At 34.5% G+C, this 20,496-nt stretch overlaps 1 protein-coding gene across 14 annotated transcripts in view; it reads right to left on the bottom strand.

Annotated features, from left to right (window-relative positions):
* Lar (tyrosine-protein phosphatase Lar) overlaps positions 1-20,496 on the bottom strand; it is a 781,775-nt gene that overhangs the window by 411,165 nt on the left and 350,114 nt on the right. The window lies entirely within an intron of this gene.

Here is a 20,496-nt window from a genome sequence, read left to right as displayed (position 1 = left end):
TGATTCTAATCACCCAGTTCGTATGGCAGCTATATGCTATATTGGTCCGATTTGAACAATATTTTTAAAGATTTGAGAGATGCCTTAAATAATAATGTGTGCTTAATTTCGTGAAGATAACGTGTCAACTAAAAAAGTTGTCCATACAAGAACTTGAGTTTCATCGTTCAGTTTGTATGGCAGCTACATATAAGTTAACAATAGTTAACTAAGTCAGTCTCTTGAACTGCCAAAATTGCAACCTATGCAGTTTGGATTTCTGAATGACCGACAGCCGCAATTCAACACCTTGCAGTAGCCACCGACCGTGTGACCGGCGGATGTAACGCAATGCCTTACACAAGCTTAGGCGTCAGCACAAACTTAGAAAAGCAGCGTCAATGGCAGTAGCGGCGATAGTAATAGTAGGTTATAAATAAGAGAAATGTTATTTTAATAAAACAGTTTAAGAACGGAACTCAACTTGTGCTTATTTAAAAATAACATAATTCCGTGGTAGTCGACAACACCGTCGCTATCGCATAATCGGAAACATTATTTAAATAGTTAGTGGGTAGTCGACAACACCGTCGCTACCAATCACAACGCACATAAGTATTCAAACTACTTATAGTAAAAGTAGTGATTATAAATAAATAACTATTATTTAAATAGTTCGTGGTAGTCGACAACACCGTCGCTACCGAATAAAGGAACAATAAAAGTTTAAAGATAATAGAAATATAACTGGCGCCCAACGTGGGGCTCGAGAAAAGTGCTGTCAAAAAAAAATAATAATAATAACAAAACCCCATCGTCATTGTCGCGGTACATGAAATTCGTCGTTACGAGAAAAGTACTGAATTTAATCCGCAAATTGCCATTCCAACGTGGAAGAAAGATTACAAGCAACGTGCAAGAAGGAAGATCGGAACCAAGGAGGAAGAAAGAAGATCACAATCAACGTAGAAGAAAGAAAATCTCAATATAATTATGTAAGTGAAACCCCTTTTCATATCTGCCATATATCGACTCTTTAGTAGTATTTGTATTGACTGTAACTGAATGACTGTGTAACTGTCGACTTAAACTAACGAATCAAACGCGGGCAAGATATGAATGAACAGCAGTTGCAAGGTATTATCTATGCGGCCGTTAGTGCCGCACTGCAGGTTCAAAGAAAAGAATTCGAAGCCAGGATAGAGCAGCTTACAAACCAATTCACAACTGTGACAGCCCCCGAAATCAAGGCCTACGAGCCAATAAAAATTATAGACGGTGTCGAATGTCATGAAGGGCTGGATGCAGTTAAGTCGGTCCCAGAGTTCGATGGCTCACAGGAACTATATGTGTCCTGGCGGGAGGCAGCATCTCAAAGAATGTCTGATTACAGACGCCAGAGCGTAAATTATTTGACACAAGAAAAAAATGATGTATCCCAATACAAAAATCAACACGATCAAGCTGCTTATGATGCAGCGGCAGAAATAGAAGCTGAAAATGTAGCCGGCTATGAAACAGATACTCTTAATTTGTTAGCGGAGAAGGCGATTGGAATCCTCCATGCCAGTTCACATATTTTCCCGAATATTGCTACGAGGCAAATAGATCGGAGCAACGCTTATCGCCAGAATATGGTCTTCGAAGTGGGAGAAAAATCCAACAAGAGGTTGGGCGAGAAGGTCATCCCATTGCATATTGAAGAGAAGGTTGACGCTGATTTAGGAACAACCGTTCTTATTAAGGGGAGGGTGGTTCACAAGGACAACCTCAAATGAAAACTTCCGATACAGTTATTTTGATACAGTTATTACAGAGGCGGTTATGAAGGAGGGTTTTAAGAGAGTTACAATAACCCAATTGCTTAGGATAGCTAGATTTAAGGTTTTAGCGAATAAAGAAATAATAATTTTTGTAATCAGCTTCCCTAGAACTAAGTTACTATGTAAAAATATTACTATTTTTTCCCATATCGCATGCTGGCCGTATATTGCACTTGTTAGATAACATCATAGCTGACTGTGAAGGTAGCATCACCGCTGTTACTTCTTGCGTTGACACGCCAATGATAACGTTCCCCACTCTGACATCGTAGCCCACTGTGCTACCAGGTCCACTGATTTAGCCACCATCTCTGTCATAGACGACGGTATAGTGGTGGTAAATGATGCGCTGGTCGAGGTTAGCGTAGATGATGGCCCTGAAATTTTTGTGAACGGCCCTTACCTTATTACGTTTAAACGCACCGCCTTTATCAATGGTACAAAACATGTCAACTTCAATGACTATCCGAAGAGACTTCCCCAACTGGCGACTTCAGCGCGACTCAACGTAACCTACCATCATGCCCTGCCAAGCTTACCATTCCTTCACAAGTTGAGTAAAAAGAACTTGCAACGCATCTCCGAACTACGCATACGAACAATTGCTACACCAGTCGTTACCGCCGTAATCTGTGCCATTATCTCCGTAACCACAATCGGATTAATCGTTTTACTGATGCGTCGGCGACGAAATAAAACTTCGGAGGCTGTGCGGCGAGTACTGGAAAGGTTGGGTATGGCCGAGGACGCCCATATTTTGGAAGAGGGAGTAGTTAACAATAGTTAACTAAGTCAGTCTCTTGAACTGCCAAAATTGCAACCTATGCAGTTTGGATTTCTGAATGACCGACAGCCGCAATTCAACAACTTGCAGTAGCCACCGACCGTGTGACCGGCGGATGTAACGCAATGCCTTACACAAGCTTAGGCGTCAGCACAAACTTAGAAAAGCAGCGTCAATGGCAGTAGCGGCGATAGTAATAGTAGGTTATAAATAAGAGAAATGTTATTTTAATAAAACAGTTTAAGAACGGAACTCAACTTGTGCTTATTTAAAAATAACATAATTCCGTGGTAGTCGACAACACCGTCGCTATCGCATAATCGGAAACATTATTTAAATAGTTAGTGGGTAGTCGACAACACCGTCGCTACCAATCACAACGCACATAAGTATTCAAACTACTTATAGTAAAAGTAGTGATTATAAATAAATAACTATTATTTAAATAGTTCGTGGTAGTCGACAACACCGTCGCTACCGAATAAAGGAACAATAAAAGTTTAAAGATAATAAAAAAATAACTTATATGCTTCAGTTGTCTGGTACCAACAATTTGTTCAGAGATGGTAGAGTTGCGTTAAATTGTAATATTGGTTGAATTTCGTGGAGATATCTTGTCAAATAGAAACATTTGCCATACAAGGATTTTATTAAACTGAGGGACTGTCATGTGTTACAGGCAGACAGACGGACATGACTACATCAACTCAGCACGCTACGCAGATCATTTCTGTTTAAACTTTATAGGGTCTCCGACGTTTCCTTTTGAATTTTACAAACATCTTTGCAACCTTAATATATCCTGTTGAGGGTATACAATTATTTATATATTTAACACGTCAAGGTAGATTTCTATTTCGTCGTTCACGTGCCACCCAGCAAAAAAAAAAATGCAGCTACATGCACAACAACAACGCAAAAATATATATTAAAAAAAACAACATCAACATAAAATAAAAGCACGCTAGCCCAGCAGCTTTGTCATTTGCAGATCTCCGCGCTGTGCGCCCGTAATTATGCTTTTACGCTGTACGCTGTGTTTGTGGTCATGGCAATATGTCAAGTGGCGAATACGTGGAGACAATGCCAAGCTAAATCTACACACACATGCTAAAGCTACACAAGCAAATAGCAAGTAGTCAGCACACTGGGCGAAGACAATGCGTTTGGAAAATTACGCCACCAAGTGGCGCTCTATTGTGTCATTGCGCCATTATTTAAATGTGACCACCGAGTATTTCATGCCTGTTGGTGTAGGTGTGTGTGTGTTGCTTTTTTTTGTTTTGTTTTTTTTGCCTACTCGTATGCTGTAAGCATCTTGCGAGGCGTTCCTAGTCACAAGCAATAAAATGATGGCAGTGATGTGCTATCACTTTGGCCATCGCATCGTTAGCTAGTAATAATTCCTCATTTAACCAGCAATAATGTGGCATGCATAAAGCAGACTCAAGGGGACTTACGGAGAACTTATGGCGGCAAAATGAGTGGGCTGTTGTAGATATGTAGGCAGGCATGCGGAGTTTGTGGCTGCTAATCAGCCCAATGACTTGTAAAATTGTTGCTATGGCTATTAGATTGCGTTAAGCTAACATAAGCTGCACTGTTGGATATTGGAAGTTATGATAAGTGGTAAGGTAAGGTTGAGTTGGTAATTAGTTGGCGTTATGTAAAAATATGAGTGTAGCGAGCGAAGTTGGCAAAACAGCAGCAGCATAAGTACTTTAATATTATTAAAGTTAGGTGTTTTCTCGAAATATAAAGGAAGGAACGTTTTGGAATTTTCGAAACAGGTTTATCCATAATGGTGTTAATATATTTTTCGATGGCACAGACTGCTTCAAGGCATTTTCAGATGACTTTGGTATATATTATTATAAATTAAAAGTCGAAATTTGACTATAAAGTAACAATTTTAAGTGTTAAATAAGTTTGAAATTTTAAATTACTTGGTTTGTGTCAATTTCAAAAAATTTTAGGTTAGGAACGTTTTGGAATTTTCGAAACAAGTTACTTTTAGGGTTTTTTTTAAAATTTTTTTTGATAACACAAATTGTTTTACAGACGACATATGTATGTGTTTGATACTATTATAAACTAAAAGTGGTAAGTTGGCTAAACAGAAACAACTCTTTTAATAATTAAATTGGTTTGGAAGTCTCGTATTAATAGATTTTCCGTAAATTTGAAAAAATTTTACAAGAAAATTTCTGAATTTTCGAAACATACCGTGCATGTGCAATAATAGATGATAAGGGTGGGTATACAGTTCAACCTGTACCGGCTCCGTTTTCCACTATGCTGCTGACTAACAATAGGGTGAGAGAAGGAGGTAGTAACCAGAATCTTATTGTGTTGTTGTAGAATAGATATGTGGTTCATTACGTGCATTTAGGGCGATTCCTATACACTAACGTATTAGAATTTGATGATGTGGTATTACATGCTAATGGTGTAATATAAAATATTTAAATTTTTTCGTAAGTTTCACCAGCAGTATTCAATATTTCAGTTAACTGATGCGAAAACTTGTATAAAATATTGTGTCAAAAATTCAGCATGCATTGAGACAAGTTTTTATTTTTTGTTAAGATATGCTTTCAACAACTATCGTTTTGAAAACAATTTGGAATTTTTGAAACAACATTTAATTGTACCATAAAGCATTTTAAATATTTTTCCTAACAAAATGAAAACAAGTTTAGTTAAATATGTCTAGAAATTTACTATGAAACGATATGGAATTTTTGAAACAACATTTAATTGTACCAGAAAGCATTTTAAATATTTTTCCTAACAAAATAAAAACAAGTTTAGTTGAATATGTCTAGAAATTTACTTTGAAACGATATGGAATTTTCGAAACAGAGCTAAAAAATGCGCGCAAAAGTTAGTATTAAATTTAAAAAAACAAAATAAATGCAATACAACGCAATATTTAACTGCAAAAATTGCCGTTTAAATCAAACTGCAACTTTTTGAAAACAACAAAAAAAAAAAAAACACAATAACAGAACGCTAATGGAAAACCATTTATCAGCACTTGTAGTACTCAAACTAGTAAAGCCGCAATGCCGCAAGCACCACTTGAATTCCATGCTATATTTTTATGCCTACCTTTGTATGTAACTAGTTTTATGAACAACAAATAGCACGAGTCTCGATTTAAATTTAGTTGAAGTGCATTTTTCATGGCATGTGGCATACTTCTGTGAGCGCATAAATATGTACATACGTACTGGCATCAAAATGTATCGATGCAACCAATCATTTGCGGTATATGAAACTAAAAAAAAAGAAAAAGAAAATAACACACGAAACTACAAGCAACAGTTTTAAATGGGCTACAATTTTTCAGAGCAAAGCAATTTAGCCGAGTAGAAAATAGCTGATCGAATGGGTAGAGTTTTGGATATTGCCATTTTTCAATATTTTATTTTATAATGTTTTTTTTATGTTTTCTATGGCATTTTTTATTTTTATTTTTTGCTTTGAAACTGTGCTTGGAAATGTAGAATTGTTTTTAGTTATAACAACAGCACTTGGCTCTTCGCCACAGGGCTGCCATATAATATTTAGAGATATTTTTGGTTTCTAACCGCAAATCCAATTCACTTTTCATGTCAACTTTATAATTTATTTGCGTAGTAGAAAAAAGAAATAAAACAACAACAATTATTAACAACAAATAATATGGCAAATAAATATTGGGTATATTGGGACACAGCATATAACAAATGCAGCGGAGAAAGCACGTGAACAAAAGTGAGTGAGAGAGTGACTCATTCCACGCTGTGAGTGGGTAAGTGAATGAGCGAGTGAGTAAGTAACATGGGAATACAATGTTGATACTGAAAGCGCATTCCGAAAACCTTTGTTTGTTCACGATTTGATTGATTATTTCCAACTGAGCCGCAGAAGCAACGTGTGACTAGTCTGGCACACGAATTGAAAGGTAAGAGTAAAGAGTCTCTCTGCTCTGTGACATTTTGCACGCAACATCGGTTAAGTATAACATTTTTTTAGTTTTGTTTTTGTCCACAAAAAAATCGCAAAAAATAGTAAAAGTCTGTTGCACGTCTACGGCAACAACAACAAAAAAACAAGCACAACAACAACATTAATACACATCAAACAATATAGAACCTTTTCAGAACGAATGAGTTGTGAGGTGGCTAAAGCGCATGAGACCGCAACGGAACAAAGCATAGCTTTTGCAGTTGAGAAGTAAACTTTGCGGTTCGTTAGAATTTCGAAGTAAATTATTGTTTTTTTGGTTTCTATTTGAGTTGCATATGTGTGCATATGTGTCTGGCTTTGTAAGCATATAAATAAGTGGCAGCCAAAGGGATTTGATTGTTTGGTTGATGTTTTGCTGCCGCTACGGCGGAACATGTCTCGGTGGCACAGCTATCGTTAGCAATGTGTGAGTAAAATGTGCAAAAGTTTTAGTGGCAGTTTTAACCAGTAAATATACACATATGCAAACACATACGCTTACACATGTGGATGGTAAGAATAGGTAACCTCTGTCTAAGCCAAAGGCTATTGTAAAGCCAAACAAATATATTTGCTATCCCTTTGGCCTATATGTTGTGAGCAAAGTTTACTAGTAAACAAAGCAATGTGTGAATTAATACTTACATAATGTTATAGCACACTTTTGTGTGTACACATAACTGTGTGCGTTTAAGTAAACACGTTAGTGAAATTTGTTTTAATTATACAAAAATTTGGGTAATTTGCACATACTATAGTCTAACTGTTGCTGTTTGACAGTTGATAAATGAAGTGGAGTTTTACAAAAAATGCTAAGTAGAGCAGACAACTTCGCACAGTCAATGTGTTGGTCAGTTGTGCAAGGGAAGCCTGTTGTGATTGGTTTATCACCATTAAAGGGTACAGTAGCAATGAAGAATATTTAGATCAAATGAATTCACTTATCAAGAACAAGAACAATCGAAAAAGTGGGTTAGTTTCAAAAATTCCATAACGTTCCAGCTATACAAAATGTACAGAAACTCTTCATAAAATACACTAGCAACAAAAACTAGTTTAGTTTATTAAACAAAAGTCAATGCACTATATTGTTTCGAAAATTCCATAACGTTCCAGCTATACAAAATGTACAGAAACTCTTCATAAAATACACTAGCAACAAAAACTAGTTTAGTTTATTAAACAAAAGTCAATGCACTATATTGTTTCGAAAATTCCATGTCGTTTCCTAACACTTCTATCAAATTGAGCATTGAGCTGACGTACAATTTTAAACAAAAGCTAGCACATTGCATTGTTTCAAAAATGCCAATGCGTTCCACTAAATGTGTTACTTTTTTGTTTTGCACACTGTTATTAAAGAACTGAAAAAACGTTGGCTGAAAACTAATGTCTCATCCTAAATAAAATATTTTAAAATATCGGCTTTAAGAGCTGAAAAATGCATACTAATGCAATTGCATCATTAACCTATAACTGTAAACGACAATTTGAATATAATCGCTGTAAGCAAACACATCTACTTAAACACCTATAATATATGGCACTTGTATCCAAACGAGTAGCATGCAAATAGGCGCTAATATTTGTTTCAGCAGCGATTCATACATAAATCCAATTAGTGCAAGCAACATTTTGCGTGCAACTGAAATGCACAAACAAATAAGTGTGGTTTATTTTTTGCACAAACTCAACACGTTTATCCCACATTTGTAGAAATTTTTGTGTGACGACCAAATGAATGCAAAATAAATACCAACATTTGTGGCTATTTTATTTGCCTTTATTACATTGTTTAGCACAAGCGCTGCAAAAAATGTAAAACACATCCGTGACACCGCCCTGTGAACTCTTCGAGGTATACCAAAATGCAACTAAAGCATTGTCAACATATTTTTAGGCGCATATAAGCAAATAGAAAGAAAAAATGCCTATCATTCACCACATGATTGCGCAACATGTATTGCAACAATTGCAAATAAAAGTCGAAAAATGCCATTGACTTTTAATGTTTATCAGAGTACTGTAGAAAGATCAATTCGCGCCTGAAGGTGTGTTAATAAAAAAATAAACAAATTAAGTCACTGATACAAAAAAGGACGGCGAGCCTCATTGCAAGCTGTGCTATTAATGTATTTTAATACGCTTAAATAAAACAAAATGAAATTTCGTTCCTCAACATATATTTAACAACGAGTGACTTCAAAATAAATTTTATGCAATTAGGCAAAATTCCTTGCAGCTTTTAGGTCCACAAAAACCATTTCTGCTGCATTATAACATTAAATATTAAATTAAATATACATAAAGCATGGTAAAAGCACAAATAATGTCTAATACATATATTTCTACAAGCGTTTCGAAAATTCCATTTCGTCCCATATCATGTTTTCACGCTAATTGATTCAAAATAAACTAAATAAATTAAATTCTTTAGCTTAATATAGCACTCACTGTGACTACCCTACATTTTCAAATAAAATGAAGCACGAATCTTATCGCCAACTCTCTTTCCACACATTCGCGATTACCCGAAACCGCTATTTAAAGTAAAACTTTCAATTAAGCACATGAAGTTTTGTTTTCCGTTGCCTGTAGTTGTTTAATTTGCTGCATACTTCGGTAATTTTGCTTGCCTACTTTTCAGCGCAATATAAATTTTTTCGTAATTTCTGTGCAATTTCAATAAAATAAAACTGTAAGCAACTAACTATTAATGAAAGTAGTATAACAACAAAATACCGCATAGCATGCAAACTTATTTCACTTTTCTAGTGATTTACGTTTGTGCGGAATTTTTTTCAGATATTCTGTTGCTGTTTTCGTGAGTATGCTTTACTCGCACTTTTCACTGTTTTGCTCGAACTTTGCTTTTCTACTAGCATTAATTTCGTGTTGCTTTTTATTTACATATGTATGTATATATACTTCTACTATATAGCAGCCTTGTTGGCATTTTGCATATGTGAAGTTTAAAGTTTGCAGCCTCGGCTGCCATGTGACCTGCTTTTCTTCGTCCGCATTCTCAACTTTTACTTCTTCGCCCCTTTTATTTTACCAGGTTGAAGAAAAGGCGTGTGACACGCAACCATTTTACCATTTTCGAGTGGAAAACTCAATATCTGTGTGTATTTAAAGTGATATGTAGGGAAAGTTAAAGGGTCACGCCTGAGTGTAGGCAACGTAGATTGGAGGTGTTAAAAGTAAGATAATTATTTAAAATATTGAGAATTTCTTAATATCATATTTATTTTAGAGAAGCCTACAAATATGCCCGCAACAAATCAGTTCGAAAAACCTTTGGTAGCTATTTATTGTATTTAAAACAAAAAGATGTAGGTATCTATCACGTTTGCCCAGAAGTATGCAATAATATTTAAGCAATTCAAATTTTCAACAAGTATCATAATAAAGTCTCATAGCACTACCGTAGTAATAGTCGCACTGAGATATAAAGTTTATTTGACACTTAATAACAGTTATGTATATATATAGCAGCTTTTAAACTTGGCATCACAAGGCTCTTTATGAGGACATTAGCACATCATTAATAAATACATATATGGACATACCTATAAACATTGCGGCAAGACAATGCTGATTATATTCCATTAAATAGGCGCTTTAGAATAGGCAAATAAATTTAAAAAAACAAAACATATATATATACAGATAATATATAATTATAAGGGCTTTTAGTTGCGTTAGAATATACCCGGAATTTTAGTCACAAAACTAAGTTGGGGACCGGTTATCATATTGCCGCGCAAGCATAGACTACACAAAATCGGTTAAACTTATTCGGAAAACTATTTAAAGCGATCGACTTATACAAATCATAAACTGAAGACTGTGCATAAAAAGCAATAACCGAAACAAAACTAATAGCAAATAAAAATATGCGCCTAAAGATATGCTTTCCATATAAAAAATTTAAGCAATAATATTGCAGTATTTTTTAACGCAACTTTTATTTAGCGCAGCCTTTATTTATATGGATATAATTTTAGCAATTTAGTTGATTTCTTTTTGATATTAGAATAAAAAACTTGGGCGCTTAAAACTATATAAAAAATTTTTTTAATATAAAAAATTTAAATCATACATAATAAAATTAAATCGCCTTAATTCCAGCAATTTGTAAGATTAGGCACACATTTATAATAATAAATAGCGATGAGCACCTAAATATATTCTATTCAATGTTTTTTATACTCTCGCAACCTGTTGCTACAGAGTATAATAGTTTTGTTCACCTAACGGTTGTTTGTATCACCTAAAATTAATCGAGTTAGATATAGGGTTATATATATATAAATGATCAGGATGAAGAGACGAGTTGAAATCCGGGTGACTGTCTGTCCGTCCGTCCGTCTGTCCGTCCGTCTGTCCGTCTGTCCGTCCGTCCGTGCAAGCTCTAACTTGAGTAAAAATTGAGATATCTTTATGAAACTTGGTAGACATGTTTCATGGTACCGTGAGACGGTTGGTATTGCAGATGGGCGTAATCGGAATACTGCCACGCCCACAAAACGCCATTAATCAAAAACAAATAACTTGCCATAACTAAGCTCCGCAATAAGATACAAGACTGTTATTTGGTACACAGGATAGGAAGGGGCATCTGCAGTTAAAATTTTTTTTTAAAAAGTGGGCGTGGTCCCGCCTCTAATAGGTTTAATGTGCATATCTCCTAAACCGCTAATGCTATAATAACAAAATTCACTGGAAGCAAATGTTTTTAGCACTTCTATTGACGGTGTGAAAATAGTTGAAATCGGGTGGCAACTCCGCCCACTCCCCATATAACGGTACTGTTAAAAACTACTAAAAGCGCGATAAATCAAGCACTAAACACGCCAGAGACATTAAATTTTATCTCTGAGATGGTATAAGATGACTTTATAGGAACCGCGTTCAAAATTAGACAGTGGGCGTGGCACAGCCCACTTTTAGGTGAAAACCCATATCTTGAGATCTGCTTAACCGATTTCAACCAAATTCGGTGCATAACGTTTTTTTCATGTTTCTATGTCATAGTGCGAAAATGGGCGAAATCGGATTACAACCACGCCTATTTTCCATATGACACCATTTTAAATACCACTTGATTCTTTCACTTTCCACTATGCAAATCAAGCAACAATGATTATATCGGCGTAAAACTTTGCGTGAATAATACGTTTAAAGTATGCCACCTTGTGACCAAAAATTTTCTAAATCGAACCAAAACTGTTCAAGCCCCTAAGTACTAAATATGTGGACCCCAGTGCCTATAGTTGACCTTCTACCGAAAATATCAGTCAATCCACAAAGAAATCTCAAACGAGTATACCATTTGACTTTGCGAGAGTATAAAATGTTCGGTTACATCCGAACTTAGCCCTTCCTTACTTGTTTTTTTTGGTTTTGTTTTGAGTGCAGAAATAATTGCAGCAAGAACTTGAGTAACTCGGATAAGCATGAGCTTCTACACTTTTACTCTGACAAATTTCTTGCCATTTTTTAGCTGGAACCTTTCGAATTAAGTCGGCTAATACTTGGAAAAATAACAAAATTTCATCACTGACCAAAATAACGGTTAGTTAACACAAACAACACATAATCATCTACGGCAGCATTATTTGATTGTCATCAAATTTGTAGTACAAAATTCCTGTCCAAGCTCATCCGAGCGATGCTCATATACATTTAGCAAAATTTATCACACTTTGTCTCGACGGAGCAATACGTTCAGTTTCTCTTTACTCTAAGGCACTAAGATACTTCCCTCGGCGATAGCGTAGTCCTCGAACTGCCTGGCCTATTTTTCGGCATCAGACATAATAAAATATACTGTAATTTTGTATACACATGCACATACATATACATATATATATAAACATATATATATACATATACATATACATATATATACATATATATATACATGCACATATATATATACATGCACATATATATATAAACATATATAATGTAAATTTTATATATTTGTAAACCGATGTAAGTGCACAACTGCCGGGACGAAAACGTTCGAGCGAATGCAGGTCAGAGTGATAGCCTCAATAAATTTAAATAACAAACACTACACAGCTACTAAAATAACCATAAATTAGTGCAAGACTAGTGTGTTTGTTGTTGTGCTTACTATGTTTCCCGCACAACAGTAAACTTTTTACAACAATATTTTGAAAGAAAAGTAACTGTTGTTGGAGCGACTCACATCTAGCGCTGTCTGTGAGCAATTTTGTGTTAATTTTATTTTATTACATTTCATTATAAGACGGCTCAAGAGTACTAAATCTAGGATAGCATACAAAAAAGAAAACGAAAAGAAGCAACAAATTTCGTATAGCGGATAGAAAATGGAAGATCAAAGGCGCACAGGATGAGTAAAGGGAAAGAGGAAAAGCTATTCTTCATTGTGCCCATATATATTACATACATATGTATCCCAATTACTTCACCCTGTTTCTTAGCCGGCAACAGTTTTCCTTGCTACTTGACTTCTTGACATTTAGTAGCGTGTTTTTCCTGGTTTTTCTAAAGCCTACACATGGCTTAAATGAACGAGATATATGCATTATAGTGGCAACTATTACATTTACAACAACTACAACATTAACAAATGTTTACGCTGGAGAAATATGCTTGAAAATAAATCAGGATACTTCATTTCATGCATACTTCTATGAAACATATTAACATGGTAAGTAATAATCAGAAGTAGAGACTACTATTTTTTATGACTTTCAAGCAAAGGATACTTAGGCGTGTAAGTATAGGCTAAAAAGTGAGTAATGGCAATAAAGTTTGTAGCATCAAGAAGTAGCATCAAGAAGTGACGGATACGAAATGGAAAAGGAAATTGACAAAATGGTATGAAAAGTTGGGTAATAAGTAATTATTAGTGGTTATTTTGGCTACGAAGGTGGTAATAATAGTGCGTGAAAAAATAATAAAATCAGAGAATTGTGATATAGAATCTATGCTACCATTGTTTCACATATTTATGTACATATATACGTAAAAGCAAATAATAAAGGGTGTTTCGAAAATTTCATATCGTTCCTCGTAAAGAAGTAAGTAATAAAATTAAAAAAAACATTATAAAAACGCATTATTGTCTGTTTTGAGCAGCAATAAAAATTTTGTTTCGAAAATTCTACATTGTTCCATAAGGCTTCTTAAGCACAAGTAATTAAGTGTTAAATATTTCAAAAAATATATTAATTTCTGATCCTGTAGGAAACAAGCCTATGATTTCATCCTTTCTGGTAGTATGCGCTTTTTATTGATACTTACAAAATTTCTATGATATACAACATCTCCTTTGTTTCGCAAATTCCACATACATATGTATTTCCTTGTAATTGATTAGACTTCTAAGAAGCAAGTAATGAAGTTTTAAAGGAAAACACCAAAAAAAATAACATATTGTTTTCTGCTATTCTAATAGATAATTATATGACTTCATTCTGTCTGGTAATATGGTGTTTATATTAAACATACATTTTATATATGTATATGTATTTTATACATAGGCTTCTTAAAAAATCAACAAAAAAAGCAAGAGTTTACATTGTTTCGAATATTCCATTTCGTTTCTTTGTTCTTTTCAATAATGCTAAGTGAATATATCAGTAATTTCAGCTTAACAGCAGATTATAAAAGTCTGTTTCGAATATTCCAAACTGTTTCTTTGTCTGCAATTTATACAAAAACTTTGTATTTGGTAAATTATCATGAGTTTAGAATATTTCCAAATGTTTTTATACTCACAATTCAAACAAAAGATATCCAAGCAATATGCCGCGACAATCAAAAACCGCATTTCGTAAATTTGATTTCGAATCACGGCAATATTGTGCTTAACAAAGCTTACGTTTACTTAACGGTAAATTTAATTCAAAATCATCATCCCGCCATCAGGTGCACAAAGCTCATTTAACGAACAAACTTTTATTTGCATAAGCACATTTAAGCTGCCGTTCCGCTTGAACTCGCAATATTGCAGTTAGATAAAAATGGCACTAAACATAACCACGCACGCATATACAAGTGCGGAGAAGTTACAAATAAACTGCAAACTGCGCTACTACTTTAATTGTAAATTTTGTTGCCGCGCCCCTTTTCCCACACTACACATATGGGCGCCATATTCCAGCTGCAGCTGTCATAAGCTCTAAAAGTAGTTAAGTAGCAACGTGTGCCGTCGCGTATGCACTAACTAGGCCATTGACTGTGCTGGTGTTGTTGTTGCTGGTTGGTAAGATGGTATTGGTGGTGCCAAAGGCTTAAATAAAACTTTTCCTATATGTTAATTATGGCTTTGGTAAATTTACTTTTTATGCGCATAAATTCAGCTCAGCTCAGTGTATGGGTGCAGTTGCACTCATGTGCATGTGTGTGTGTGTGCGCCTGCGTGCGTGATTCTTTGTCGTGCCACACATCGCTAAATACACGTGTTTCTGAGCGCAAGCAAAGTTTCCGCACGAAATTAGAATTTTCGTAAGTTTTTTCGGTAATAATCCTCGAACGGTGGGTGATGAGCTGATCTTTTGTGGCGATATGCGCCTAGTTGTAGGCAACGCATAGTTTTCGCACTCGGTATTATTAATCGTCTGGCAGAAGTTTACTCGCAATTAAATTTGCGCAAATATCGTAGCAACTAAAGGCAATATTCCTATATGCTTGGTAGGCATTAAAGTTGGTAGATAGTAATTAATTAGAAGATTCTAGTCGTATTTGCTAGAGATAAGTGTAGTTGATATGGTGTTCCTTGTGCAGGTTAAAATATGCAAAGAAATTGCTCCTCGGTTAGTTATATATAAATGCTGTTGGCAACAGCGTTTCATATTAGTTTACTATAAGTTAGCTGCAACAATTATGTAAAATTGCTACTGCTAGCTTTCAAGTTAGCTGATTTAAATAAGTGGAATGCCGTCTAAAACTAGATTAAATACTCAAAATTGCACAAAAACTACACATCGAGCTAAAATTAGTATTTTAAAAGAATGACTAGAAAAGAAACAAAATGGAATTTTCGAAACACCATATTTTTCTTGCTTGTAACCTAAATTACTGTACAGTATTTCAATGTATACTAAACTTTGTGTATACTAAATGAGACAATTGAAGTCAGGGAACAAATCGGAATTTGTGAAACGCCTACTTCGTTACCTTTTAGCACTAATAGTAAGTCAAAAAAGATAAATTATTAAAATAATAAATTAATATGAGTAAAAAAAACGTAGCAAACACGAGGATAATATTTTTTCTTCAAAATCATTTCATTTTTAATTTGCACGTAATTTCTAAAATTATTATAATCATTCCTACACACATTATTACTAGAGCCAAAATTCCGGCAGATTGATTTGTCACGGAAACAAAATGGAGCATTCGAAATATCAACTATACTGTCTTACTGTTTATTTAATAAAAGCAAAAACTGCAAGCAGAGAGACCAGGAAAATTAAGGCGTTCCAATTTTTCACCAGACTAATGTCAGCGAAGAAATTATAAAGATGGCGAGTTGGACAAAGTAAATTATCTTCTTGTGAAAGCAAGGGACTGTAGAAGCGTTAGTTAGCTCATAAATTTCTACCAGACTCTTTTGCATTAAAATTTGACTCATCTTCAATTAGTAAAACAAAAGTTATTGAAAATTTACGATGTACCTTAAACTAATGGCTTACACAAAATTTAGAAAATTAAAACATCTACTAAACTTCTTCTTGAAACGAAATGGAATTTTCGAAACACTAATCATAATAACATATACAACGAAGATAAAAGCATTAAAAACCTTAGAATTTGTATGTGGAATGAAATGGAACTTTCGAAACATTAAATATTCTAATTGCTGAATAGCGGAGTATTATAATTCGTAAAGACAGTGCGTAAAGTATGTAGAACGAAACAAAAAATTTCTAAAATTGTAATCCACTAGTGATTAAGTTACTTTTATATATAATCAAAAAATGCTTAAAACCTCAGCCACTTTACTCAACTTTGTGACATTTTCGTAACAATTAAAGAAAATCTCGCTGTAAATCACAGAGTGATTTGACATGTCTGCTGACAGTTTAAGCAACACATTTCAACAAGCTTAGAAATTCCAAATCTCACAAATAAATAGCGACAGTTTATAAAATCACGAAGCCAGTGGATGCCTAAGCGAAACATACCTGAAGGCTGCTTACTTTCAATTTATTTCGTAGCAACAATATAACGAGTGGCGGCACAAAATGCAACAACAAAAGCAGTTACACAGTTTTACAACAAAAAAGTAAAATAATGTAAAGAAAAGCTGCTTGCGACTGTTACAACAAACAGCTATCAAGCGAAATACTCATGTTCTCGAGCTAAATAAGTTGAGCTAAGCAGACATTTTACTACTATACTTGTAAGTAAATATTTGTAGATACAAGTGCCTTATATAGAGCGAAGTATAAGCTTGGGCGTATACGAACTAACATATACATATATTGCATACATTCGGGTTTGGTCTTTTATTTGCCTAGTGCGTTGTATATACCATATGTGAAATATAAACAATTATCACGGGAATTTTTGGAAGCAGACTTTCATCTTCGTCTACCCCAAAAGTATGCAAATAAAAGCTGCCTTCACAGCTTGTTTTACACTTTACGAGATTTTCCATTAAATTTCATTTTTCAGCAACAATATAACAACTACAACAAAAAACAATAATCCAAAGGGCTTAAGTGCGAAGTCGGCAAGACGCCGATGACGGCAGCGTAGAAAACTTCAAGATCCCAGCACAACAAAGAAACGATTTTGTCGGGATTTTATACACCCACATAATTGTTATAGCTAGTTTTTGTGTGCGCGAGAGCGTGTATGTGTGTGTGTGTGTGTGTGTGCCTTTTACAATGTCTCACTTCATCAAGCAATCCGGGCTTAATGCGCTACTTTCCGCTGGCGCGCCTGTTGTCTTAACCCACAGCAGCTGTTTTGAGTAAGCCTCGGGGGCACATCATAATATAAAGTGCTAAATTTCTTCGCTTTTACATACTTTTAGGCAGTTGAACCGCACAACAAAGACGCGAAAAAATTTATAAAGCGCTTACTCAACATAACAGTTGTATACAAGTATGTAGTGAATTTATTTCAGTTGCGGAACGCTAGCAAATAGGCGCGCGCTTACTTATAAATTTACAAAAATTTATAAATTTGCGTATACCAAAAAATGTAACATAACTTTAGGCTAAACCGCGCGCAGAAGTAACTTTCTACGCACACACAACGTACACAAACATATATTTACTGCGAAAGGTTGCCATTTACTGCAGATAGCAGTTACTTTATCGTGTTGCAACTGTTGTTGTTGCGGTAACGCGCTCTTGTTTTCCGCTTAATAAAAGTCGAAAAATATGAAGTGTAAAAAGTGGCGAGCATATATGTATGTATATGGCGGTGAAACCACACAAAATAGGCGAACAGACGCGCAGCGAAAAACAAATGCGCCCAAAAGTATGCTAAATAGCTGCGAAACTGCGAAATAACTGCGCAACTTGTTGTGTTGGCGTGTGCGTTTGCTCGTTTTTTGTTTCCTTGTTTTACTCTACTTTCGCATTTTTGCTCTAGTTGAACTTTTGCTTGGAAAAATTTGTTTTTGTATAGTATTTTACGTTTTTGGAGCGCGCTTTCATGTGGCACTCATACATATATAAATTTTTTCGTGGTAGTTGTCAGAGCGAAAATAGCATAAGTGCTGTGAGTCTCGTGCAGCCTTGTCGGTTTATTTTGGTAACCTTAATTCCACGCATTATTTTCTTTGCCGAATTTTGTTTATTATATGCATTTTAATGTGGCATAATTTTCGGGCTTTAATTAAAGGGAATTTAGTGGCCGGCTTTTTGCAAATGTGGTCAAATTAATAACAAGAATTAGAAAAGGCAAGCCACGTACTGTGCAAAGTTTTGAGTCTCGCCTAGAAATACAGCAACAATCGATCGACTTCGCTGCAAGCTCTTCTTACACATCTTTCAGGTGATTATTACCTGTTTCTGCATATGGCGCACAATTTTAATTTTCGACTGTGCCAGTTTTTTGCCAATAGAATCGAGAGTTTCTATGAGAGTGGCATTACGATATTATCTTCAAATTGGTGAAAATTCTAACTTATGTTAAATTAAACCTTCAATTTAATACAAAAGTAATGGATTGCCTTTTACTAGAATTGAAATTATAAAAGCCAAAAATTCACGATAACTGTATGTTTCATTCTAAATTGAACTTTGCTTATGTTTCTGACGCGCCTTGCTAACGTTGGTGCTGAACCTCTGAATAATTGCTTTAATTTTCTGAAATTTTTTTCAAATGACTTCCAAAGCTGTATATAGCAATTGCTCTGAAACTGAAAGCGAACACCAATAAATCTTAAATGCGGAACTACTCTTATGTTTCTACTAAATATGTGGATAAACTTCTCATAGCTTAACCGCTTTAATATACCAAGTTAATCAACAAACATATACGCGCTAAATTTAAACTCTGAAAATGATAATATATTTGTGTTTTGTCAGCAAAATCATCTATGAACTTTTATACTGGCTAATATAGCAACTACATAAAATACAACTAGTACAATTTTGCCAAAACCCAAAGAGATCGCCCATATAATAGTGACATTATTGTCATTACAATGATCTACTTAAGCAGCTTTAGTAAGTACGCAACAATCGTTCAGTAGACCGTCAATAATTAAGCAAAATTATAGTAGAAGCCTGATAAATTTCAGCACGAGCTTTGATGAATGATCATAACATACTCGAAAACATTTTTTCAAGATTGGTTAAAGATCTCTATTGCGCACAAATGTCCTAAAGGCGGCATTCTGACCACTAAAACATTGTTGTCAAATAGTTTCGGATTTTTCATATTACTAAATATGTGACTGACTTATTATTGCATATTATGAATATTTCTGATGGTATGAAAAAAATTTAAGTTTAAAAATTTTTTTTATGAATTTTAATGCTAAACATAAATGATTAAATCGATTGCACATAAAAAATTATTACTTGGATCAGTATGTGGAAAACTCGCTGCTTTGCGAAGCCTACAAATCACAATAGTATTTAAAAAAAATTTGAAACGAGTTTGTCTAAAATGTTTAACGATCAGGCGTTAAAATGCATTTAAACAGATTTCTGTCAAAAAGTTATCCAAACACAAACTTAATACAGTTGTCGAAATTGTTCTATAGTAAATATAGTTTCTGTGACTTAAAAACATGAGATTTAATCATTTTTAATTATGGCATTGATGTTTATGATATAAGGATACACAATGTGTGCAGTTTATTAAAGGTAAGAAATGATTACGATTTCAAAAAAATATATCCGTCAGCTGAAATTTGAAAAATAAAATAGTAAGAATAATTAAATTACTGAGATCAACGAAACATAAACGGCGTTTCTTGTAGGCGTGTTGTTTGCAATGGTGCAATACCTTTTTCGGTGTTGGTCTTTTTGATAGCTGTTACTTTATTTATACTTAGTTTGGTTTGCTATTTCATAATAAACAGACTTGCATAGGAACAATGTTTCTAATTTGTGAAAATTTGTTATCGGTTTGAGTGACACATTTTTCGCAACTCTTGTTCAGCTATGAAGCTTACTTTTAGTTGAGTGAATGCTTTACACGTTATATCTTCAAAAAGTAATTGTTTGGTGTGCTCTATGGGCAGAGCAAATCACTGGTTCATGTTTTCTCAAAAATTAACACGGAAATAACGTTAGAGTCATAATAAGAGTAATAACTATTTCATGTTTAAATTGGAGCTTGTTGATGTGAACGACCTTTGGTATCAACAAGACGACGCTATATGTCATACAGCCAACGAAACAATCAATTTATTGAAGGAAACTTTTGGTGAGC

Source organism: Bactrocera oleae, chromosome 3 (genome assembly GCF_042242935.1).
Source record: "Bactrocera oleae isolate idBacOlea1 chromosome 3, idBacOlea1, whole genome shotgun sequence".
Classification (NCBI taxonomy): Eukaryota; Metazoa; Arthropoda; class Insecta; order Diptera; family Tephritidae; genus Bactrocera; species Bactrocera oleae.
The sequence above is the reverse complement of the archived record's forward strand: the minus strand, read 5'-3'. Positions and strand labels throughout refer to the sequence as shown.